This window comes from Pteropus alecto, unplaced genomic scaffold (assembly GCF_000325575.1).
Source record: "Pteropus alecto unplaced genomic scaffold, ASM32557v1 scaffold80, whole genome shotgun sequence".
Classification (NCBI taxonomy): domain Eukaryota; kingdom Metazoa; phylum Chordata; class Mammalia; order Chiroptera; family Pteropodidae; genus Pteropus; species Pteropus alecto.
Window position 1 is genome coordinate 3,515,290 of NW_006430460.1, and position 26,133 is coordinate 3,541,422.

Below are 26,133 nucleotides of genomic sequence, written 5' to 3' on the forward strand. Positions count from 1 at the left end.
GCTGCTCCGATTCACCCCAGCAGAGCGTGGGAATCTCCACACATGGGCTGTGCCTCGTGCCGGGGATGGGTCTGGATGCTGCAGCTTCCTAAGTGTCCCTGCACACTGGCATCACCAGGGTGACCCCCGCCCACACACCTGCCTTCCAGCACAGGGCTGGGGCTGCTTTGCTTCCAGGTGGGGTTCACGGCGGGGACAGGGGGAGCTCTCAGTTCTGGTCCAGCCTAAGCCTGAAGAAGCACCTGTGGGCCCGGACCTCAGCACGAGGCCACCTCAGCATCTGTGCCTCTCCTCCCCTTGGCAGCGACACTCTGGCCTTGAACTTGTCCCTGTCTCAGGCACAAGCTTCCTGCCCCAGTCGGCAGAAGCCAAACTCGGGTTTGTATCAGTGAGAGATCGTGGGCCTGAGAGGTTGGCCAGCTTCTGCTACTGCATTCGGCCCCAGAAGTGGTAAATATTCGCCTGGGTCCTGGGGGCTAGAGGGTCTGCTGCCCTCCCAGCAACTTCCTGTCACCAGAAAGAGGGATCTGGAGAAGCGGATGCTACACCGTGCCTGTCCCCAGTGAGAACACTTCCCGGGAGGCTGCACCACGGGGCTGAGGGACTGCTCTGTCTGGTCACCAGGGTGCCTCTCACCTTCCTTACGAGCACCCACAGAAGGCCTGCAGGAAAGAGGTGACAGACAGCCCCGTGCATCCTGCCTCCTAGCTGTCCCAAACTGACGCGTTCACTCACGTCCAACCTTTAAGAACTCGTTTTGCCTCCTCCTTTGGTGGTCACCTGTCCCTCCCAGGCTCTGCCAAACACAAAGCGGCTCAAAGTGTCCTGTCGCCTCTCCTCAGGAGGGCCTGTCCTTCTTTAGAGCTCAAGAAGTGATTCTTTTTAGATCACCTGGCTCCTTGTCTCTTACTGATAGATGCGATGTTCTCTTGCAACATTTTACATGCTAATTGGAAGAGAAATTCTGTCTTCACGGTAAGAACAAGACGAAAATACGGGCTACTTGTGAACTGCTAACGGCACTGACAGAGGAGAAAAGAAAACTGGCACTCTTGCTGCGTGAGCATCTGCGTGCGCGGACCCCAAGCGAGCCAGCTGCTCAGGAAAGACAGGCGTAACAGCACCTACGCTGTCGGCGCAGGTCGGCGCATCCCAGGCTGTCGGCGCAGGTCAGCGCATCCCAGGCTGTCGGCGCGGGTCAGAGCATCCCAGGCTGTCCGCGAGGGTCAGAGCATCCCAGGCTGTCGGCGCATCCCAGGCTGTCGGCGCAGGTAGGGGCGCGCATGGGCAGACCACCCTGCGAGGGGCTCCGCGGACGGACCTGACGCCCCCACGGCGACCGTTCCAGTTTACGCGCTGGCGTGGAAGGGCGGACGGGACGCGGGTGACACATTTGCTGCACGGAGTCCCGGTTCGTAGTTAAGGCTGCGGCTCTGACAGCGCAAAACTGAGCTGCGTCCGCGAGGTCCGCGCCCCTCCCAGACTGGGGTCCGGGGCACGTGCACCGCCTGCGCTTGCCGGGCTGATGACCCATCCCGAAGCCCCTGCCTCGAAGCCCCTGCCTTGGACTCCCGGATGGGACTCCCGGATGGGACTCCCGGGTCCTCCACGCACACTGCACGCAGGTGTCATCATCGCGGTGGGCCTGGGCTTCCTCCTGTGAGAAACAGGTTCTCTCTCTCTCTCTCTTTCTGCCATACTGGATTCGCCTGCGTTCCAACCTTCCACATATTTTTATGCTTTGGCCAGTGGAAATACAAAACAGACAAAACAAAATCCCTCTCCGTCAAGAAATTAATGGTTCACTGAGACAGGCAGACATAGAAATAAAGTTACGATCCAGTGTGACAAGCAACACACTTAGGGCACTTGTCACACTTGGGAAATTTAAAAGCAGCTGGAAAGACTCCCCTGGGGGTGGCAGTGGGGAGGGGGGTGGGAGGAGGTGCCTCGCAGGCCCGATGGGAGGGGGGGTGGCAGACCCGGCACCCTGGCACACAGAAGCTGCTCACCGATTAGTGCTGGGAGACTAGAGTTACTACCGAAGGCTCAGAAACAGTATCCCATAATTTTCAAAAAAATCATCTTTGCTGCAGAGCCTCAATAACTAAATAACAACTATGCCAGGGGGAAAATGCCGACTTACGTTTATGGCATAACATAATGGCATACCTGAAGCCCCTGTTAAGTACCTACCTATTTGTGGAGGACGTTCAGACATTAAGAAGTGATCATTTGTCCTTCGTGGGCTACAAAATGGCATCTCAAGGCAGGGCAGGTGGAAGCTAAGACCTGGCTCTAACTGACAACGTGGAGATTAGATGCCCAAGTCGTGATTTCTACCCACCAAGCCTTTCGTCCTGTACTCCCGTCTGATAGTTTCTCTGCTGTGTTAAGAAACCTCAAAGCCAGGAAACGTGAAGAAAAAAACCACCCACGATGAGAGGGAAGACACAGAAGTGGGAGCCTGCTGAAGGACAATCCTGGCGTCTCCGGCCCCATCCTTCTCTCCCGCTGTCAAAGATGCAGGCTCCAAAGAAGGCTGCTGTTCTAGACCCTTCCATCAATTATTTCTATTTATTTATACTCAAAAAAATCCAATTAAAAATATGAGCAAAAGATTTGAATGCACACTGCACAGAAGAAGACAGACGCCCCACACCATCAGTCGAAGACAGATGTCCCACACCATCAGTCATCAAGGAGACTAATAAAACCACAGTGGGGACCACTACTGCCTACTCGAAGGGCTTAACCTAAAAAGGCTGACCATACCAAGGGCTGGTAAGGATGTGGGAAAACTGGACCCCTCAGACCCTGCTGAAGAGAACGTAAAGTAACGCAATCGCTTTGAAAACCAGCTTGGCAGTTTCTGAAAAAGTTAAACACACATTTATCCAGTAGATCCAGCCATTCCACTCCTAGGTATTAACACAAAAGAAATAAAAGCAAATGGCCACACAAGACTTGTACATGAATGTTCATACAGCTTCATTTGTGAGAGGCAGAAACAACCCAATAATCCATCCGCAGGTGAACGGACGAACCAACTGTACTACTCGGCAGTAACACGGAATGAATTATTACACACGCAACAACACGGTTGAACCTCAAGACAGATATGCTGAATGAAAGCCAGACCAAAAAAAAGATTACTGTACGATAACATAATATTCCCGTTTTTGACAGAGCTCTTAAAATCCTTGAAATTTCTTATTCCCAACTTCGAACAGTGATAAGCTGTAATTCTGATATTCATAATAACCCCTCTCTACCTCACCTAAGTATGTGAATGAGGTGACTGTTGGAAGGCTCCTAAGGATGCGGGCTGGTTGCCAGGGGAACCAGTCATGTGATTAGAAGGTTGGAATGTTCAATCCCACCCCCAACCTCAGGGGAGGGGAGGGGAAGGGAGGGGAGGAGCCCTAGAGATTGCCTTCAGTCGCCAATGGCCAATGATTTAATTGATCGTGCCTATGTAATGAAGCCTCCATAAAAATCCAAAAGGACAGGGTTCGGAGCGATTTCCAGTTGGTGAACCAGACCACATCCTCATTCCGGGAGAGTGGTCACCCCCAAGTCCACGAGGACAGAAGCTGCTCCTGTGTCGGGGACCCTGGTCCTCCGTATTTCTTCATCTGGCTGTTCATTCGTACCATTTAACATCCTTTGCAATTAACAGGTCATCTCGTAAGTAAATGGTTTCCTGAGGTCGGTGAGCCACCAAGCTAATTAATCAAACCAGAGGAGGGGGTCGTGGGAACCCCTGATTTACAGCTGGTCCCAATGGGTCAGAAGCCCAGGCGGTGACCTGAGTTTATAACTGAAGTTGGGTGGGATGGGGGCGGTCTCGTGGGACACTAGCCACGGCATCAGATGCTACGTCCAGGCAGATGAGCGTCAGCAGTGAGGGAGGCTGCAGCACACCTAGCTGGTGTGGCCAGACGGCTCCGCATGCAGAAAGCCCACACACCTGGTGTCAGAAGTGACACAGTGTTGTCGTGAAGTCCTGAGCACACAGGAGACATGCAGAGGAGCATTTCTCCTTTATAAATACGTTCTAGGAAATGCAAACTAATCTACAGTGACAGACAGCAGATCGGCTGTCCCCTGGAGGTGGGGGACGGATGGGGGAAGCTGACAAAGGTCTATCAGGAAACTCTCGTGGGTAACACTGTGCTCGCTGTCTTGTTTGTGGCCATGGTCTCATGGGTAGATGCGTAAGTCGACCTTATCAGGCTGTACATTTTAAATATGCAGAGGGTCCTGTCTGTCAATCGTGCCTCAAAAAAATGTTTAAAAATGGATCGGCAGATGTGGGTCAGAGGTTAAGAGCAGAAGATAAACTGAGAGATGATGGAACATGTATTTAATATTTAGATTCGAACATGACGGTCAAGTAGAAAAACTCGATTGCTAGCCACAGACAAAGAACCAAATATCGTGACAGGTGAAACAGACAAAAAATACACTGAGCAACTACCTGGGCACAGCTCCGAAAGAATATTTACAAAAGGCCACAGTTAATGGCCGAATAAAAACAGCAAACAGAATGCTAACTTAATTCCTAAAACAGGTTTTCCTCCCACAGAAATGTTCTCATCTGGAGGGAATTTGTTCCCACCAGCCTAATCAGAGAGGGGACCACTGAAGAGCACCAGAATACAGAGAGCTTCCACTCCCTTCGAGGAGCCTGGCACTGTCACAGAAGCCGAACGAGCTGCCCACGGAAGGGAACAGAGCAGCAGGCAGAAGCCCTCCGTCCTTCAAGAGCTGAAACCTGGGGAGGTCATTTAATGCCACTAAATCCAAGTCCTCATTTAAAATACAGAAGCCATAACATCTGCGTGCTGACTTCGAAGGGCTGTGATGAGATAATACATCTAAAGCCCCCCAAAAACCATAAAGTGGAACCCAAACAGTGACGCTACTGCTGTGAAAAAATTAATTACCAAAGCATCACTAACTGCCTCCCTTTCCACTCCGATTGGATCAGAAGCCAGTTATCAGCACCACAATCAGCTTCTAATCACGCTGCCAATGCGAGATTTTTACATTATATTATCGTTTATAATCCACACTGAAAATCTGTTAAACTAGTGCCCTTTTAAATACAACTAAAACTGTGATCTCCTCATGCAAAGTACAATAAACAGGACCTACAAACATTTTACAAACACAACCGGAAAATTAAGCTAATACTGCATATTTCTGTAATGAAAAATACATTTATAAGCACTCAGAAGCTAGAACCTCAATAGTATTTTATCCTTTGCTAGGGAGATATGACTTTCTGAAAAACACTGATCTGAAAGAATTTGGAAAATCCGAAAAGAATTTTTAGGTTCTCAGAATCCACCTGTTAAGACCTATTACCTCCAGGGAATTCTCAAAAAGCACTAGTTTTTGCTTCTAAGTACATGGTTAACAACCATAAATTAAAAGTCTTTTTGAAATTTTTTAAAATTTTATTTTATTATTAGTTTCAAGTATACGATTAGCATCTTTTTTGTTAAGAAAGATACAGCACGTATTTTTTTTCTTACCCTTTCGCAACACTTATATGTGAGTGACATTCACCAAACGAATTAACAAGGAAAATCCAAAATGCATTTAAAAAAAAATGTAAATTCCTAGAGGAAACAACAAACTATAAGACACAATTTTAGACGACTGGCCAAGTGCGTGAAGAAAACATGTTTCTGTACCCTGAAACATCAAGCTGAGCCATACAAAATTATCACTTTTGTTGGTAAAAACAGCCAAAATTTGTCAATTTCATATGAATGAAAAAAGCAAAATAAAGTCAAAACAGCAATGAAGCTCTAGCATCTACCAACTGTTCTCCAGCGTACATGCTACTAAACTTGAGTTTCTGTTTTTAGAAATAAAAAGCATCCTGACAGCAATATTTTGGGCAATGAGAAAATGTGCTCATGAAAGAAAGTTTAGATAACTTACATGGTTATTTTAGTTAACTGTTCCCAACTGTATGAGCCATGAAAACAGGAAGAGAAATGCTAGAAAGTCAAGTATCTCAAATTTGCAACTTGTGTACTTGACCTCAAAACATTAAGTCCAGCGTCCTATCAGCTCTGTTCTTCTGAACATGTCCCAACGAGTCATGGTCACCATCAAAAAGCATCAATCAGGGTTTCTAGCTAACTTTACAGAAAAATCATCAAAGAAACAAAATCCTAAAGCTAACGGTGGTACACTGGTTGAAGATGACAAATGGTAACATTTTACATACATAAGCATTTTATATACATTATGTCACTTACGACCCACAACTTTATAGGTTGGTATTTCCCGTGCTTAAAGGGATAAAGAAATCGGGGCTCAAAAAGTAACTTACCCAAAAAGACAAGACTAGCGAGCATAAGAACTTAAATTCAAAACCGGTTCGATCAGGTGTCAAAGTTGTTTTTCTTTTTTTTCTTTTTGAGGTATAACAGACGTTATGACGTTACTTGCAGGTGTACTACGATTCGGCATTTGTACACACAGCTGACTCTTGAACAACACAGGGGGTAGGGCACCTACGACCTCTGGAGTCGAAAATCCGCATAAAACTCAGGCCGGCCCCTGCATGCCTGGGCTCCCAACCTCAGAGGGAAAATAGGTTCGACCCTTGAACACTGTGGGGTTCTGCGTTAAGCGGGCCTGTGCAGGTCAAACCCTGTTCAAGGGTCAACTGTTCTGTGAAGTGATAGCCACATTAAATCTAGATAACACCCATCGTGACACATAGTTACAAAAAAATTTATTCTGGTAATGAGGAGTTTAACATCTACACTCTTAGCAACTCTCAAATATGCAACACAGTATTATTACTACAGCCACCATGCTGTCCAATACATCCCAGGACTTACCTTATAACCGGAAGTTTGTACCTTTTGACTCCCCTCTTCCCCCCACATTTCTCCTGCCTCCCATCCCTGGCAACCACCGATCTGTTCTCTGCACCCATGACCTTGGTTTCTGTTGCTGTTGTTATTGTTTTTGAAGCCTACATATAAGAGATTATACAGTATTTGTCTTTCTCTGACTTATTTCATTTACCATAATGCCCTCCAGGTCTATCCATGTTGCCACAAATGGCAAGATTTCATTCTTTTTCATGGCTAAAGAATTATCCTATCGTATATCTGTATCTATATCTATCTATCTATCTACCATGTTTTCTTTACCCATTTATCATCGATGGACAGTGAGGTAGTGTCCACGGCTTGGCTATTGTAAATAATGCGATGAATATGGGAATGCATCTCTTTTCACATTAGTGTTTCTGTTTTCTTTGGACGAGTACCCAGAACTGGAACCGCTGAGTCATACGGCAGTCCCGTTTTTAATTTTTAGAGGGACCTCCATACTGTTTTCAATTCTGGCTGCACCATTTCACATTCCCACCGGCAGCGCGTAGGGTCCACAGGGTCCCCTTTTCTCCACACCCTCACCAGCACCTGTCATTCCTTGCCATTCTGATAACAGCCATCCTGACGGCCGTGAGGTGACATCTCGTTATGGATTTGATTTGCATTTCCCCGATGATTAATGATGTTGAGCACCTTCTCATGCACCTGCTGGCCAGCTGCCTGTCTTCTTTGGGAAACTGTCTATTCAGATCTTCTGCCCATTTTTTAAGCACACTGTTGTATTTTTATTTATTTATTTATTTGCTACTGAGCTGTATAAGTTCTTTATATGTTTTTGGATATTAACTCATCGGATTTCCAGGTGTTTTCTCCCTCATGGTAGGCAGTCTTTTGTCTCATTGATGGTTTTCTCTGCTGTGCGGAATCTTTCAATTTGATGTCCTTCTTGTTTATTTTCGCTTTTGTCACCTTGGCTTTGGAGTCAGATCCCAAAACTCATTGACGAGACTGATGTCAAGAAGCTTACTGCCTGTTTTCTTCTAGAAGTTTTACGGTTTCTGGTCTCACGTTCGAGCCTTTGGTCCACTTCGAGCTAACTTGTGTGTGTGGTGTGAGAGAGGGGTCCAGTTTTTCCAACACCATTTACTGAAGAGACTGTCCTTTCTCCATTGTGTGAGCTTGACTCCTTTGCTGTAAATTCACTGACTGTATCTGCACGGGTTTATTTCTGGGCTCTCTAGTCTATTCCATTGTTCTTTATGTATATTTTTATGCCAATACCATACTGTTTGGATTACTCAGCTTTGTAATATAGTTTTGTTCTTTCTCAGGACTGCTTTGTTTATTCAGGGTCTTTTGTAGTCACATACAAATTTTAGGATTTTTTATTCTGTAGCGCTGAAAAGTGCCGCTGAAATTTTTAATAAGGATTGTGCTGAATCTGTATGACTGCTTTGGGTAGTATGGACATTTAAATAACATCAACTGTTCCGAGCCAATTCAAAACCAGTTTTCTCAGATGCCAAAGTCTTATAATGTTTCTCCAACAAAGATTCTCTGCTGGCGTCACCATCTGAGTACACTCTGTCTGCTAGATGCTCTGGGTATTATTTTTAATGTTTTCAGCAGCTCATCAAGAGTATCATCCTCCAAAGGTACAAACTTCCGGTTGTGAGACAAATAAGTACTAGGGACGTAATGTCCAACACGGTGACTATGGCCAACATTGCTGCAGATACATATAGGGGAGTTGTTAAGAGAGTAAATCCTAACACTTCTCATCACAAGGAGAAAACTTTTTCCTTTTCTCTTTTCTCCTTTTATTTTTGTTATATCTATATGAGATGGATGTTAGCTGAACCTATTATGGTAATCATTTCACAAGATATGTAAATCAAACCATCATGCTGTACGCCTGAAACTTATGCAGTGATGGACGTCGATTACTTCTCAATAAACCTGGAAATAAAAAGATTATCCTCCTTTTACAGATGAGGATTAAGGATTTAAGTGGATTTTGCTCAAAAGCTCAAATCTGTACGTTTTCAGCATTTGAATCCAAGATTTTCTATTAATTCCTAAACTTACGTTCCCTCTACTCCATCACTCCGCCCCATACAAAGTACTCAGTATCAACTGATATGTAGTTAAAGCAGAAATGCACACGATTATTAAATTACATATCTGTGTAAACTCACAAGCCTTCTACTTAAGCCAAAAAACTATTTTATTGCAAGAGACTTAGAAACGATTCCAGTGAAACCATCCAGAGACACCGTCTTGTCAAAGAACAACCCCAGGCCGTGGAGACTAGGACTCGAGATGTCCTCAGTTCTACACCACCAATCATCGTAAAAATAAGCCAGTTTTTGGAAATGATTTAGCAGAAACCAGTAAGCCGATTCTCCATTGTATTAGGGTAGGGAACATGTCAGAGCATTCTAAGATACAGACAGCAAGACTACAAAGCAATTTGAACTCTTCCAAAGCTAAATGAGAGTTGTAACGGATTTAACAAATAACCGTTTGCTCTCTCAGGATTGCGGAGGACATCTGGACATGGTTTCAGAGAGCCTTCTTCTTTAAATTGAAAAAACGAGAGCCATTTAATGAAGTTTAAATCAATGCATAACTTTTAAGTACTACACACAGCTTTTTGGACACATTAGTAGAAAGAAGAAAATGCTGAAATAAAACTATCCCAATAGATTATGCTGACTTTTAACTTTAAGAAAAAAAAAAAAGTCACTTAAAACCACAAGTGATATGTCGCCTTGCTTTTGATGATTTTCAGATCATAAGCACAGAAACCAAAATACAGTAGATACCGTCTACTGCATTCAACAGCTCTCCCCCCACCCCCCGTCCTGGCCTCCACATCGCAGAGGCCATGAGGCTGAACTCAACGCTCCTGACGTCCCCTGCGCTGGGGACTCTGAATTTGATTGTTCTTCTTTCCTTATCTAAATGCCTTTTATTTCTTTTTCTTGCCTTACTGCACTGACGATTCTAAACAAGAATGGTGACTGACCCCCTTGCCTCATTCCTAATGTCGGGTAAAAGCATTCGGTCTTCCACCAATAATTATAATATTAGCTATCATATTTTCACCAACATTTCGTAAATACCACAGAATATTTTCATAAAATACTTTTATCAAGTTGAGGAAGCTCCCTCGTGTGCTGATTTTCCTGAGTTTTTATCATGAATAGATAATGAATATTGTTACATTTTTTTCTACATCATACGGGTTTTAGAAATTCTGTTGTTTAGTTTGCTGACGCTGTGAACTATAGTCATTAATTTTTAAATCGTGAGCCAATCCTGCATTTCTAGAATAAATGGCACTTTGGCATGATGTATTATCCTTTTAATAAAAACTCTATCCAAGCTTGCTAATATTTTGTTGAGAAATACCTTTGGTTTTTTTTGTATCAGAGTAACAGCTGCCTCATAAAATAAATAGTGTTCCCTTCCTCCTATTTCTGAAGAGTCTGTATATAATTGGTATTATTTCTGTCTTAATAGGTTGGTAGAATTCACCAATGAGTCCATCTGGGCTCAGAACTTCCTTTTGGGGAGGGTTCTTAACTATAAATTCAATTTCTTTAATAAAGAGCTTTACAGGCTATCCCTTTATTCGCGAGTAAGGTTCCATAGCTGTGTCTCTGGTGGAATTTGCCCATTTAAGTTATCAAATGTGTTAAGTGGTTCATAATATTACCATACCTTTCAAATAACATCTGTGGGATCTGTACTGATAGTCTCTTTTCTGATATTATAAATTTCTGCTCTCTTTTCCTGACTGATGTGACTACTAGTTTATTAATTTTATGGCTCTAATCAAAGAACTGGCTTTTCGTTTCACTGTGTTTTTTTTCTACTGTTTTTTTGTTTTCTATTTCATTGATTTCTGCTCTTATTTTATCATTTTTTTCTGCCTTTTCCGAGTTTAATTTGCTCTTTGTCTTCCAATTTCTTAAGGTGAAAGTCTAAATTATTTTTTCAAAAGTTCTTTTTTGTAATGTAAGCCTTTAACAATGCAAACTTCCCCGTGAAGTACTGATTTAGGTGCATTCCATAAATTGATATGTTGCATTTTCATTTTCATTCAATTCAAAATATTTTCTAATTTCCCTCGTGACTTCCTCTTTGAACCATGGGATTGTCAGAATGTGATATTTAATTTCAAAATATCTGGAGACTTCCCAGATAGCTAACATCGATGTCTAGCTTAATTCCACTGATCAAAGAATAGAGACACATATATTCCTGAAAAAGTACTTGCAAAATGGAAGTGTGAGAATCAAATTCAATGTTCCAATAGCACATTAACATAACTATGACATGCCCAAGGTCAAGGTGAGACTGGCTCGGAGAGCGAGTCTTCCAGCATCCTGTCCTCTGTGCAATACACGCTCTCTCAATATCCATCTCAAAACCAAGACTTGTGTTATTCACCTTCTACACTGCCCCCCAAAAAGGAAAAAAAGGACAATTCCATAGGCATCATCTCATTTGATTTTGCAGCCCTATACAACATGCAAGACAAAAGATGGCATTTTGTACATGGGGAAAGTGAAGTTCAAAGGAGTAACTTGCCTTACTCGTCTGCCATGTCTCGTGACTCCTGAATTATCCTTCAAAGACAGAGCAATATAGATCGTTTCAATCCTTAGATAACTAAAAACCTCATATTAGCCACTGTTGGAATCACCGACACTTCAGAGTGAGTTATAGTAAAAATAGGCTAAGTTTTTTCATCTTGACTTCTCATTCCCATTCATCATTAACAAGGTTCAGATAATAAAGAACTGGTTAAACCCCGGGAAATAAAAAGAAAATGGGCAAAAGGAGATCCCAATTTCATAAGAAATAAACTATAAAGGCACACTCGTTGTTCATACAAAAATTAATACGAAATGAATATATCAAGTTCTATTTTGTCTTTCAAATTCTTACTGTTGATTAGAATCAAAAGCTCTAAAATGTCTCTTAATGTTTGTTAAATATATTAATGTTTAATATTTTTAAATATTCAAATATTTTATCCTATTCTATTTCAAATCAAAATTTTAAACCGTAACATTAGAGAAATTAAACGGCTTTCAGGGTAAAAGGCACACACATTCTTACCGTGTAAGTGCTGACTTATGAGGTGCCGAAATTTCCTACAAGCAGCATCGCCACTTTGGCTCAGATATCGGTTGTCACAGCAATCAAAACTAAAACTAAAAAGAGAAAAAAAAAAAAGGAGAAGAATTAAACACTGGCAAGCAAAGTACATTCAAGTCTTCAAGAAAGTCTTAAATTCAAATTTCACATTTCCACAATTTCATCAAGGGAGCTCCATTCCCAGCGCTACGTCCTTCTAAATGAGTTTAGACAGGGAGCTAATAAGATATGTGACTTCCTGTATAATTCCAACTCCCCAGCCTGGAATAAGCTCTGAAATTAACTTCGAGGAATTATAGTAAACAACAGCTAAAGGGAAGGAAAACGAAAAGCCAAGCACGTGACAGGTTTATTCAGCGGAACTGCTCTGTTCATCTGTCTGACACCACCACATACATTTGAGGTTCTGTTACTGCCCGCGAGGAATTAACTGAATACTGATCTCTCACGTAAGAACTCCATCAGATGCGCATCTGTATTAACTTTTCACACAAAAATACTTAAATTCGATAAAAATCCTGATCACTTTATACATATTTTAACAGTACATAGAGGGATAAGATCGTGACAAAGATTTAATAATACCCACAGAACTGACCTTATAACGTGTTTCCAGGATAACTATTATTTACACCAAGCCTACAGAGCAATCTGACCTTGTTTACCAAGGTGGTGGACCTGTGAGGTCCAGAAGTACGATACCGTGTCCTACTCAAACAGAGCCGCGGTGTCCTTGGGAAGCATACGTACGAGAAAACCTTCGTGAATAAGCATTCTTTCATTCATTTATTCGGCAGAACGTCACCAAGCGCCTCGTACAAGTCAGCCCCCCTTAAACACGGCAGATGCAAACTGAGTAAGGAAACGCCTGCTCGTCAAAGAACTCACAGTTCTTTAACTCCTCTGAAGTTACCGGAGAAGGTCACTAAGCTGAAACCCAGCACCTCTACCAGGCGGTGGAATAGTAGCAAGCACAGGGGACCCCTTCCGTCCCACGGCTGAGCCCCGCTGGGGCGACAGTCCGAGAGCAGAGCTGCCCAGCCATTTCCCGCCCTTGGGCTTCTGGCCGCGATGCCTCCCTGCCACGAATGCCCTCTTCTCTTCTGGTTTCCATGTGTCCAAATCGTCCCTCCCCCTCAGAATGCGACCTGGTTCGGCCTCCTTCACCCGCCCGCTTGCGGTGGTCCCGTGGCAGGCACTGCGTGCGGCCCGACCCTGGAAAATCAAGCCCGATCCTGCACCCCCAAGAACGTCTTGGTCCACCAGAAGTAAACAAGGGGTTAGCATTCGATGTGGTGAAGATACATAACGTGGTATCGAGAGAGCGCAAGGGAGGGAACAGCTGCCCCCGGAGAGAGGGGGTGGCAGAGAAGGCTTCGCGGCCCTCAGGGCCCTGGCGCTTTACTTCAGACCTAAGATGAAGACCTAAAATTAAGACAGGGAAGAATTGTTTAAAGGGAACAAAGCTGAGATGTCGGTGTTGGGTGATGAGGTGGACGGGATGCCAGAGGGCAGTCAAGGAACACCAAGGCGATGCGTCTGGCTGAAGTCCTCGTAACGATGGGCACGTCCTGGGGGTGGGCGCTGTCCAGCATGGCAGCCTCCAGCCACGCAGAGCTGGAGCATCGGAAATGTGGCTGTGCTGACGGAGGAGCTCAGTGTTTTGCTTTATTTCATTTAATGTTAATCTAAATCGCGGCCCGTGGCTAGAAGCCACTGCAGTGGACAGTGCTCCTAAGGCTTCAGGCTTGAAATGACAAGTTGAGGGGGTGATCACCAGTATCTGAGAAAACAAGACCCAGATGAAGAGGCTGTAGACACTCAAATATTTATTGAAAGAAACGAATAAACAAGTCAGCGAACCAAAGAACAAACTGGGTGATCTTTAAGGACTCTCGTCTTTAAAATCTCGTCTAAGCGATACCTATCCTTGCTATTCAGAGTTCGGATAAGGCCCTCGACGCGGGGGAACCAGTGTGTCCTCACGCTGTCTCCAGGTCACGGGCCAATTCTTACAATAGTACCATACCACTAAAGGAAAATTCCTTACGTGAGTGTAAAGAAAGAAAAGAAAAACTTCATCATGAAAGCACAGGAAATCATGACCTAGGGAACAATCACAGAGCAACAATAATCGAGTCAGGATAAATAACTGTCTAGTAACCTATGTCTTTTGCGGGGAGGTTGAGGTGGGGAAGGAAGGAAGGAAAGGAGGGAGGGAGGAGGGGAGAGGACCAGACAGCTCTGTGATGAGTTCAGATGATTCTAAATACACTACAGGCAGTTCAGCTTACGTTCCTGTGTACTCTGGTGAGAAAAATGGCTGAATTTATCTCATGAAATGTCTTCATTTGTTCTAGAGAGCATTTCAAAGGTCAACGGCAATAAAGTTTTCTTTAGTAATATGCCCTGTAATCTTAGTTATCCACACATCCAAAGTCAACAGGAAATAAAAATTCTGGTGACAGGGAAACGCTTAACCTGAGAACACGCTGTGTCTAAATGACTCACTGTTAATCCGCCAATATTACCCTAATCTGATTGTATTGGGATTTGTTTACTATTTTGGTCCTTGCCATCTCTTAAGCTTCCGAATTCCAGTTTTCCAGAAACGGGATGCTAGCCCTCACACACATCCTAGATGTCAGCTTCCTCCCTGTAGTTTCCGGGGCTACCTTCTCAGCCAGACGCAAATTCTAAGTTCCTCTCTACCCGTGAGAGCATGCCGTCACTGTTCGGGCCTAGTCACACGGAAAGCTCTATTTCCACGATTGTCGGACACTTTAGGCCAGGCAGCGGCTACGAGCTCCAGAGAGACGTACGTCATCAGCATGTCTCACGTCAATTGCCAAAAGAGCAAGAAATTTAGAGGCTGAGAGTGTTCAGCCATTCGTAGTAAACAGAAGCGATTTTCAAAGGAAACGTGGATCGTCTAGCTGTGCGATGTTTCTGCTACATGTGACTGTTAAGCTTTTTTTGGCGGGGGGGGAGAGTTTTTAATGTTCGTGATAAAGAGGCCTGGCCCTGGACAGCCACCTCTGAACCCTAATGCTTCTGACCCCTAATCTACTCTTCACTAAATCTTTTTCATTTTTTTATTTAAATCCCTGGTACCTCAGCGGCACTCAAAAAACAGTTGTCAAATAAGTGAATTTTCTCGAATGGCTAGACTAAAAAAATAAATAAATCACAATGCATCTACCTGACCTACTTCAGCCATGAAAGTTGGACCTGCCTGTGTCCGGTGACCCCGTGCTGGCCCCATGGTCACTTTAAGTGCTGGGCTCCACCCAGGCAAAGAGCAGGAGAAGCTGGGTCCGTAGAACGCTCATCTCAATTCAAGCGAACAGTTCCTGAGCTTTTGCACAATGGGCATAAAAAGATAAAATAATCATAACTTGCTCGAGATAAAATAAGGCTTCCAGCTTGAGGAAACACTGATGACTAGGAGCAAGCTTTCAAAAAGCAACTGAACGACGTTCTGGAACAATCTACAGTGTTAAACACCAAGGTGGTGGCAGTTTGGCGCCATCGGGCAGTTTCTTTTGCAATACTCAGAGGCTGCCTGAGAATGAAGAAAGGAGCAGGACAGAGGCAGAGGGACGGAACTCTTGGGGTGCGGAGGGGTGGGGAGGTAAACTGACCCACTGGAAGGGCCTGAGCACAGGAAAAGAAGGCGAGGCCCAGGGATTCCTGAAAGAATGTTCCAGATTCTACAGAGAGTGCAGACGCAACGAGCTTACCCGGTAAGAAACCGCAGAATCCCAGAATTTTCTAAACTTCCCTTCTTGAAAAGTGGGACACTGTGTTCTTGGCCAATGTCCTGGTACTCTTCCTGTTTGTGACCCCAAACAGATGACAAACCGCTGATTCCAGCCAGGTCCCTGAAGATGACAGTTTAAGCCCTGAAACAGATCCAACTCAACTAAAACGATTTTTTCCTGCCTAAACGATGTTATATTTTTCTCTGCTTTAATTACTGAGTCCCGTAACTAGGACTCATTACTGATTCAAAGAGACACTAAAAATAGTCTGTTTTAGAATACAGAATGAGAAGCATCATGGAATTTTGCTCCTAAATGGACTCGTCTTTTTCACAGCTCAGTAACTTACTCTTCAAACTTATTTCCTCTTTTTATTAACCAAAAAGGTAAAACTTCAGACACATTCGACATCCGTTTCCAATACTAATTATGTGTTCACGGGTGAAATCTCAGACACGCACTAACCTTACTTAAAATGTCTCTTGATTTTTTTCCTCTCCATCTAATCATGACCCTCACTGAAACACCTCTGATTGCAAGGTCTCATTTACATATGATGAATTAATTAAAACAAAGCTGTCATCCAACAGGCTCTCTACCGCAAATGGCGAATCATTAATAACAAGTTACATCTGAATCCACGATGCCGTTTACAAAGGGCTCTCACGGAAGGCATCTCATTTAATCTCCACAACAACCCTGACGCAAATGAGCAAGGCAGGAATTTAACTCTTTTACAGCTTAGAAAAACAGGCTCAAAGAAAGAAATGGCGAGTAAGGTGGGAGAGGCACTCGCCTACCTCGTCCTCGGCTCAAGTCCCACTGTGCATTCCGAACTCGGCTCCCTCTGACTCACGATCTCCTCCGGCACGTTTTCTGGACCCAGCTAGATCACCCCCTTCCCTCCAAACGCCAACAGACGGTACCCCCCGTGACAGCCAACACATCTCCAACATGACTCAGCTTTGGATGGATATGCTGTCTCCTCAACCCCTTGAGGGTAAAAATATAATCTTATGTTTCTTAAGGCCAAGAATAACACTATGTTCATAACGGGCATAGACTACATCAGAGGACCCCCACCCCCCGAGCCGTGGACCGGTACCAGTCCGTGGCCCGTTAGGAACTGGGCCTGAACAGCAGGAGGTGCTCGGCAGGTGAGGGTGGGAGGCTTCATCTGCATTCGCAGCCGCTCCCCAGCACCAGCATCACCACCTCAGCTCATCAGGCATCAGATTCTCATAGGAGCCCCGGTCCCTGGTGCCGAAAAGGCTGGGGACCACGGCACTAAATTACTGTTTGTGACGCCGTCTATTGAAGGATCGGCAGGTAGACAAACGTCTCTCGTTTCCCAACTCCAGCAGCCCCTCCGTGGCGTTACTCTTGGCTTTGGCCCCACCTTCCCAGCTGTGACGAAGCTAGAAAACGCCGGAAGTCGACCCCAGGCCATCATAAACAAATACGAAAGATGCTTCCTGAACCACGGTTGGAACTGTTGCATCTTTCACTGCCCGGGTCTCTGCTGCACCCCTACGCCCCTGGTTTCTCACCGAGGCCCCCCGACACCCAGCCCTGCCTCCTCCTTCACCGCCAGCTTCTACCCGGAGCTCTGCATTTCCAAAGCTGTATCAAGAGAAAGACAAATAGAGCACAAGGACCAGCCGCGGTGACTCGCGCTTCCCGATGACCCCGTAGCCTTCCCCTTCAACCTGGGCTAAAATCCCATTCGGTCAGCAACCAGCGCCCTGTGGGACAGCAGACAGATCACAACCAAATCGAGATGACCATTTAGTTTCATTATATATGCCGAATCTTAAATTTGGACAAGGAAAATTATTACACGAACGCACAGAAATGCTCAGGAATCTGCACATTGTCGGATGGAAACGGCGGATGTAAATGCTGCACTGCAGAGGGTTTTTTTGTTTGTTTTTTTCTATCACCATGACGATTCTCACACATTCTAGAATTGAAATACATTTCGAAGCTAGCTACGTAATGCGAAGCCTGACATATGTCACGTGCAATTCGACAAGTAACTCCGGCTGTTTTTCGTCCCTAGGGTGAAGTGTAACAGCAGCCACTACAACGAACAGGCCCAAGAACTTCCACCCACAGGGGGACCCCGTGTGGTCGAACGAGGCTGACAGGGTAGTACGTTTTCCAACACGTCCACATTCAATTCCCCTGAGCCTCAGGTCAAACCCTCACGTGACCTGTATCTAAAGCATCCAGGGGAGAATGGCTCACCACGACACCACGAGAAGGCCACAGCTCACGGAGGACGGAAGACAAAGACAAGGGAACAAACGCTCAGCACCCGGAAATGAAGGCAAAATGTCAGTCACCCAGAAAGTAACTTATTACCACTGAAAACAGTCCTCACATTGAATTCCGTCTCCTACCGATTAAGCGGCGATCGTTTACTGAGTGGCATCCATTACGGTTTTGTAGGAAGCATTTTCTGGAGACCCGAGGACGCGCGGGAAGGGAGAGAACAGGTGTGGGCATCTGAGGTCCGAGTCCCACACCTGGATCTGCCTCCGGAAGCTTTGGACTCTGCAGGAGTTATTACTGTCCGGGCCTCCCTGTCTGTACACCGGGCCAGTGACACCTCCCTCAGAGTCTAGTGATGAGCAGAGGATAAACGATCATGGGCGAAGAGCATAGCAAAGGGGCAGAGGCACCTGATAAATGGCAGCTGCCAACCCTCCTCTGCTGTAAGCTAAACATGGCCCTGTCGCCAAACGAGCAGGCAGAGCGCACGCCCGTCACGACAAGGCAGTGTCACTGAAGCCGCTGGGGCGAAGGGGAAGGGCTGACACCATCGGTTCATAAACGCGGAGGACACACCGCCTCCCCGATCCCCTTGAGTCATGGGAGGAGCACTCGCCCGTCTCCAAATGACAAAGCGAACATCCGTGGCCAGTGGCCAACATTCTGGCTGAGCCTGACCCAGCATGTCTTTGGTTCCGCAGGGAAAGGTATCAACTGAGCCACTGGAAGGGTGGGAACGTGGACAGCTCGAGCGGCCGGTGTCCCGAAATCTGAAATCCTCACCTTAACTAACGGGGGTGCCTTTGACTTCTGCAGGTTTGTTAACAGCTGGAACTCTGCATTAAATTCAGGTGGATCTGTCGGCCTCAGGACACAAGGACACCGTGGTCCAGACCCTGCCTGTACCCACCCCATCGCCCACCTTGATGGCTAGGAGTCCACGGCTTTCTTCTCTCCCGCCGAGGAGCACCCACACTCCCAAAGCCAAGCCCAGCTCTCCGCAACCTGTCAGCACAGAGGTCATACGTAAGGGACCAGGTGACTCCATGTATAAAGTAAACTGAGAAAATTAAAGTGGCAGCAGCGTATATATACACAGGGAAAGTCAACAGACTTGAAATCAGAACACACTCACGGTTTATATGCAATTTCATCTCCTGCACAACGACTGTTTCATTTAACAAAAGAAATACCACATAATTCAGATGCCGAAGACGTATAATTATATCGATTTTGATGTGTGGCAAATACAATAGAGATTAAGTACCATTTTCATCAATCTCAGTGCTTGAATTAATGACCCCCGAAATTTTAACATAAAAAGTGGTCAGCGATCTTTAAAATCCATTTGAAAGCAAGTGAATGACTTATTGCACCTAAACATACGGAAAAGGCATTATGATTAAACTACCGAAATCACGTGATGTCAACACATGACGGGCCCCTGTACCTCGTAACATATAAACTTAAGCACTGTCAGCCTAAAGGAACCGCATGTTGATGGTGTCCGCCCTGCCACAAGGAAGGTAATCACCACCATCATACGCCACAGTCCTGCAGCGGTTAAGGAAAGGAGGGGAGACGGGTGGGGAGAGGCTCCGGCGAGGAGAAATGACCTCAAGATTCCCCGGGACTGAGGACCGTTTTTTCTGGACGGTAGTAAGTGCTGATGAGCGGGTGCTCCCGTCTCTTTTGCTCATGACTGGAACACGAGGAGGTAAAAGTCATGAGAAGAAGAGCCAAAAACGTCTGGCCTTCCAAACTAATGACCCAGCCAAAGAAAGAGCATCCCGACGCCTGTGAACACTGTGAGATCTCTTATTTAGAACACCTTTGTGTTGGGATTTGCAGCTCGAATTCTCTGCTGGGCTGAAATGTTCACCAGGATGGCATCCGGTCACGCAGGAGGCGATTCGAAAAAGGAAAGTATGAAGTGTTAGCCGCAGAAGCACAGTGGCTAACACTTTCCAAGCCTGCGGTGGCGAGCCTGGCGCTCTGGAAGTGCTTCATGCGCTTATTAGTCTCTGGCTTCTTCCCCTCGACCCTGTGACGCAGGTGCTGTTGTCATGTCTGTTCTATCTCCGTGGAAACGAGGCAACAGAAAAGTTAGGTGATTTGCCCGAGGTCCCACGGTACATAATGGAATGGAGATTCAAACCCAGAAAATCTGCTTCCAGAGACGAAATTTAACCACTATCCCACCTTCCTTATTTGAAATTAAATAATCATCTCACTGTTGAAGACAGCTCAGGAAATGGCAAGCTCTCAGGTGTTCCTGCACGCACCTGACTGTGCACCCCACCCCACCCCACCTCTCAAGGTGATTTCAGAGTCTCCCTCCGCAGCAATCCTGGGTACGCCGTTCGCTTCCTGGGGAGTCTACTGGGTCCTTCCACGCTCAGTGCATCCCTTAGTCCTCCGAGGGGGTGGAGAGGGGATGATGAGCCTCAACTAACGAATGAGGATTTTCCAAAGATCGGGTAATGGAATGTCACAAGTGCCTGCAAGTAGCAAAGGCAAGGTCTGAGGTCCTCTGTCCACAGCAGACGATGCCTCTGGCAACACTGTCTCCTTTGTCTACATGAATCAAACCCTATAAGATGACTTAACTTCCATCCTGTCACGTCACACGGGGGCTTTGCCCTGGGACTTACACCAAGGCAGCACCCTGCCTGGAGGGTCCCAGAGATGCAGCTGCTCTGCCAGGGTCGGAAAGAGAGCTGCCTGAACACAGGCAACATCAGCTCTGAGAATGTGGAAGGCACCCAACTCCCAACTGCCTCTAGTTCTCCAGGACAAAGTGTGACGTGCAGGGTGCCAGAGGGGGTGGGGAGGATGGAGACACACTGTGACTGAGCGAGGGGAGAGAAAATAAGTGGAGTTTCTTTGTATTTAGCATACATGAGACACGTGTCTTCGCGAGGACCACGGGTGTGCAGTCACGTACCACACAAGGCATAGAAACACAGGTGAAGAAAGCAGAAGTCCAGTCCCGCAGGCTGTTAGCGGGTCACGGCCTTCTGCGGGGCTGCCGTCCACGGGGCGGGCAAGGGGATTTACGCCGTTAACCGGTTTCAGCGAAACTAATCCTCACAAAGTGAAGGAGGAGTCACACACACACACAAAAAAAAATTTCTGGAACAACCACGAAAGGATTAAAGATAATACTGATAATGCAAGAATAAGCTGACAAGGAAATGGCAAGGTTGACACCTGTCCACGTGTGACCTCTTCCTGTCAGCTAGATGATTAGCAACCATCGTGATCCAAACAGATCGACAAGCATCAGCTTAACATTTTTTTCAAAATCATCAAAACAATGATTTGAAATACAGTTTCATATCCACTACCATCAACAATATCAGATGAAAATAAATTTTAAAAACTTTTGTCAATATTATAATGTGAGTCTTAAATTTTAAAATACAGTTCAATAAGCTAGCATGTCTCTTTAATTTGTAAGATATATGTACATCGGGGATTTGTGCTCATCTTTTCTGTACGAGCCACAGTCGAAAGGTTTTAAAGACCATCGCTTTAGAGAACGGGTTACCTGAGGAGGAGACGTTAATACAGATAGCATCGATGCGTCCGTAACAAGATATTAAACATATTTATAGCTAAGAAAAAGTAAAGAAAACTTCCCTAACAACGAGTATAAGCTAGATAAAGCGATAAAACCACAAGCTTAAACAACAACAACAACAATAAAACACCCACAAGAAAACTCAGAACACGAAGCAACGTTACTGAAGTCAAAACCAGATAGTGACAAGGCCTTCCCGGGAGAGAAGTGGTCCACAGCTGTTTTCATCCCTGGCAGGGCGACGGGAGGAAGAATCTGGGTAAGAAAAGAACCAACTGCACGGTTAAACTTTGAATGTCTGCATGCGAGCGGAAATGACGGATTAGAATCTCAAGGAGCCGCGAAGCACCCGCGAGTCCGCGCCTTGGGGCTTTACCAAGTGCACGCGGCTGCTGTGCAAGGAGACGGAACAGAGAGTTGGGAGGCCGCCTACCGCGGACCCCCCCTCCCCCGCGGGCCCCCCGGGACGCAGGGCAGCCGACTGTCTCACGCCAAGGGCAAGGCCGGGGCGCTGAGGGCTGGAGAACAGCAGGGCACAGACGGATCCCCGAGGGACAGAGAGCAAAGAGAACTCGGCAGTGTCCAAAAGCGCTTGCGGCCGAGCCGTAAAACAAAGAGAGACCTCCCCTTGTTCGGAAAGGTGGCCGCCTGGCTCCAAAGCATGAAGAGATCTCCGAGGTCTGGCTGGGGTTCGTTCTGAGACTCTACCGAAAATAAAGTCCCGATCCCTCTCCAAATACTTGAAATGAACGGTGAACTCGCTCTACCGCCGCGACCGAGCCCGGGACCAGCTCAGTCTCCGCATTAGCAGTGTGACAGAAAAAAGGACGGGCACTTTACTAGGGGTCGGCAGTCCCCGTCTTAACTGTTTTGTACACGCGATGGTCAGCATGCAACAAAAAATTGGGGGACATGAAAATAAGAACATGATTCATCAAAAAGGAAAGACACATCAACAGAAATAGACCCATGTGTGTCCCTGCCACAGCAATCGGCAAAGACAGCTAGGATAAAAGTACCACGGGGTTTTGTGGGAAAGCGGGCACATAAACGGCCATGAACAACGAAGAATTTCAGCAGAATAAAACTGGAACTAAATCGTTAAACGTATTTGCTGAAAGGCAGATAAAGTAACAATGATAGATTCATTTCCTGAAAAGTAAATATGATTTAAATTAATATTAGTTATTTGCTTTTAAACAAGTCCACTGTCAGAATGAGATGTTACTAGAGAATGATCAAATAAAGCACTCTGCAGAGGTTGGTGACGTCACAAACTTCACTGAAACCCTTATACAGCAAAGCTTACCAGTACCCAGATCAAGTAAAGCCCAGAACGGTCTGGAATCACTCTGACACAGATAACAAAAGACGAAAACAACTTCCTCTTTCCTTTTAGGGTTCCTGCCGTCCGCCGTGCACTCTGAAGTAACAGCTGAGTACACCGGGGTTAAAATGTCACAGTGAACCAGGTAGCGAAGCCAGTGCCTCAAGGAGCGACCAAGAGCCGAAGTCATCGACAGCCAGCTGATCCTGCAGCTTCCCCCACCTGAACGCCCACAGCTCGGTCCCTGGACCTTTCTCTTCTCCATCCACATCCCCTCCCTTCAGAATCTCTCCAGCCCCCTGGTTTCAATGCCAAATGGACTCTGACAACTCCCAAATTTCCACCTCTGGCCGAGACCACGCCCTTGAACTTGCAAACGGTGTGCGTACCCAACGGCTAACTCAACGCCTTCACGTGGCGGTCTCACACGCACCCCAAATTTTCCATGCCCAGGGATGAGGCCCTCACCACCACCTGTGATCTGGCCTCAGCCTGCCCTGGCTGTTATGGGCAACTCCAGGCAGGCGCTCCGTCAAACCCCAGGGCACCCCTAACTGCTCCCCCTCCGTGCCTCACCCTGCTGGCCTGTCTACCTTCAAATACAAATGCATAGGAATGAAAGCTCTCCTCCCGCCCTATCTGCTTCCACCTTGGCCTGGGCCCTCATCAGCTCTCACCTGACGAAGAAGCCACCACTAGCCTGCACCCTGATCTCCTGCCTCTGCTGCGTGTTCCCAACAGCCTGTAACCTCCACAGGGACACCATGGCGACTGTCCATGAGAGGAAGTCGGATCATGTCTCCCCTCCATTCGAAACTCTCCAATGGCTGTCCAGCTCCCTCAGCAAAAAGCCAGAACCCTCACAATGACCTAGAAGAGCTATGCGACCTGTCTCCCTCCCTCCCGTCACGGCTCTGCCCTCATTTCCTGCTCTCCATCTCTCTCCTTCATCGCATTCAGGTCTCCTCCCTGTATGCCTGCACCCCTAGGAGCACTCCGCAGCAGGACATTCACACTTGCTGTGCCCCCTCCTGAAATGTTCCTCCCCACTCAGCCCGCACCCCCAAGGCTCGGCCCCGGCCCCTCCCCAAAATCTCTGCTCCAGTACCACCTTCTCCAACCCCATCCCAAAGAAAATCGCAACTCCTGCACCCCCCGCTCCTTCTTCAACGACTTCTCCATCGCACCCAGCATAAGTATGTGTGTGCGTCACCTACTAAAAGATCTCTCCTTTATCGCCTCGTCCTCCCATTAACATGTCAGCTCCGTGAAGGCAGGGCAGGGATGTTTTCATATTTTGTTCACTGATGTCCAGAATAGTACGTGGCATGTAGAAGGTGTTCGATAACTAGTTGCTGAAAGAATGAAGTTGGTGTGGAATGTCGTGCCTACTTTGTACACAGAAGGAACTAAGAGAATCGTGAGATTACCAGATTTTAGATATATTTATACATTTGGGCCTTTTCCTTGGTGATCTCATCTAGTAATTGCATCTAGATCTGCCTTGCACTTAAAGCTCATCCAGATTACTTGCTATGAGTAGATTTTGGGGGGATATTTCTGGTTTAGGACTTACAGATGACATCTGTGGGAGAAAAGACATTTAAAGAGAATAATCGACAACTTTCCACCTTCTGTCTTTTTAGTTTTTTCCCCTCCAAAAGGCCAAAATTCAAAAAAAAAAATCACTGAAGCAAAAGCAAACACTGTTACATCTTTATAGAGAGAGTAAGAGAGAGTAATCTTCTTAGTTACAGAAACAATGAAAAAGTCTAACATCTTTTTCTCTTTTTCATTTTTCTGATTTTTTACACCTACAGCACCTGGTCTTCCTAGGTGGTCTCCCATCCAAGTACTAACCAGCCCGACCCTGCTTAGCTTCCGAGGTCAGACGGGATCGGGCTTGTTCAGGGTGGCATGGCCGTAGACGAGCACCTTTTTCTGAGTGCGATTAAGCAGTGGGGAGAAAATGCTCTCGGCAGAGGGTCACGGATAAGAAATCAGCAGGACGGAAATCAGAGCATCAGGCTCCTGACCAAGAGCGTACTGACAAGTTCTCGCAAACCAAGGGCTGACAAAGCGTACCAATGAGAAATAGTGTCGGAATGCTCTTCAGATCGGAGTCAGTGTTCCCAAACGAAATGGTTTCAAAGGGGAGGGGACAGCCACACGTCAAGGGCAAAAGCATGTTTGCGTCTTCCCTTCACTCCTGGACACTGAGCTTTGGAGGTGAAACCTACCTTTGACTGGCAGAAACCCAGGAAGGGAGGGTGGCCAAAGAACTCACGCGAAAGAAATGCGAAAATGCCTTCGACAGCTCGACGGGGCTTTAATTCAACGTAGGGAGCGTGACAACAGCGCTCGCTGTCATCAAAAGCTAAAGGAACATCTCGCCACACTGCGCCTATTTACCTGTGTTCGGGACAATCCAACGATTCTCTCGGAGGAACGTGGTACATACACCGCAGCCCAACCTACACCAATGGGGTCGTCTTTCATTTAATTCCGAGGAGGAGGCACAGAAATTTGCCCAGCTATGTTGCGCTCTGAAGCAACAATGAAAGGAAAGATTTTTAACACTAGATGATGCAAAATCATTCTAAAAGTATTATCCTGGTACCGGTTTGATTCTTGATAGTCGGCTAATGTTAAATCAACAGCAAGACCGCTCTCTCATACAAACTCATCTCTTGACAACGCCGCACCAGGCCGAAACCCAGTAACTTTCCAAACCACACAACCCTTGATCCCCAGTTTGCAGTTCCGGTGCGCAGCAGTTCCGGTGCGCAGCAGTTCCGGTGCGCAGCAGTTCCGGTGCGCAGCAGTTCCGGTTTGCTGCCCACCAATCACGACAGTTCCCACCAGGACACCCCGCTCTGTCCTCCCTTCCCCTCAGAGCTTTGCTGGCACTCGCCCACCCCACTCCACCTAAGCCTGTCCTGACATGAACCATCTTTAGTGCTGAATTTAATGCCTGATAGAACAAGTTGAAACTTTTCCAAACGCACACTCTCACAAAACATGTAGCCCGGCAATTTGGCTGAACAAGAACAGAAGGGAATCTGTTCAGCGATTCAATGATTAACAGAAAACTAGAAACGAAAAAATGCCCAACCTCACCAACCT

The 26,133-nt window shown here is 46.2% G+C and overlaps 1 protein-coding gene and 1 pseudogene across 1 annotated transcript in view; both read right to left on the reverse strand.

Annotated features, from left to right (window-relative positions):
• Positions 1–12,111, reverse strand: part of WASF3 (WAS protein family member 3) — a 52,837-nt gene extending 40,726 nt beyond the window's left edge. Inside the window, exon 1 of the mRNA XM_025047096.1 lies at positions 12,015–12,111. The gene's annotated coding sequence lies outside the window, so the exon portion shown is untranslated. The remainder of the gene's footprint in view (positions 1–12,014) is intronic.
• Positions 12,112–24,818: 12,707 nt separating this feature from the next.
• Positions 24,819–24,936, reverse strand: LOC112480039 (annotated as a pseudogene).
• Positions 24,937–26,133: the final 1,197 nt, after the last annotated feature.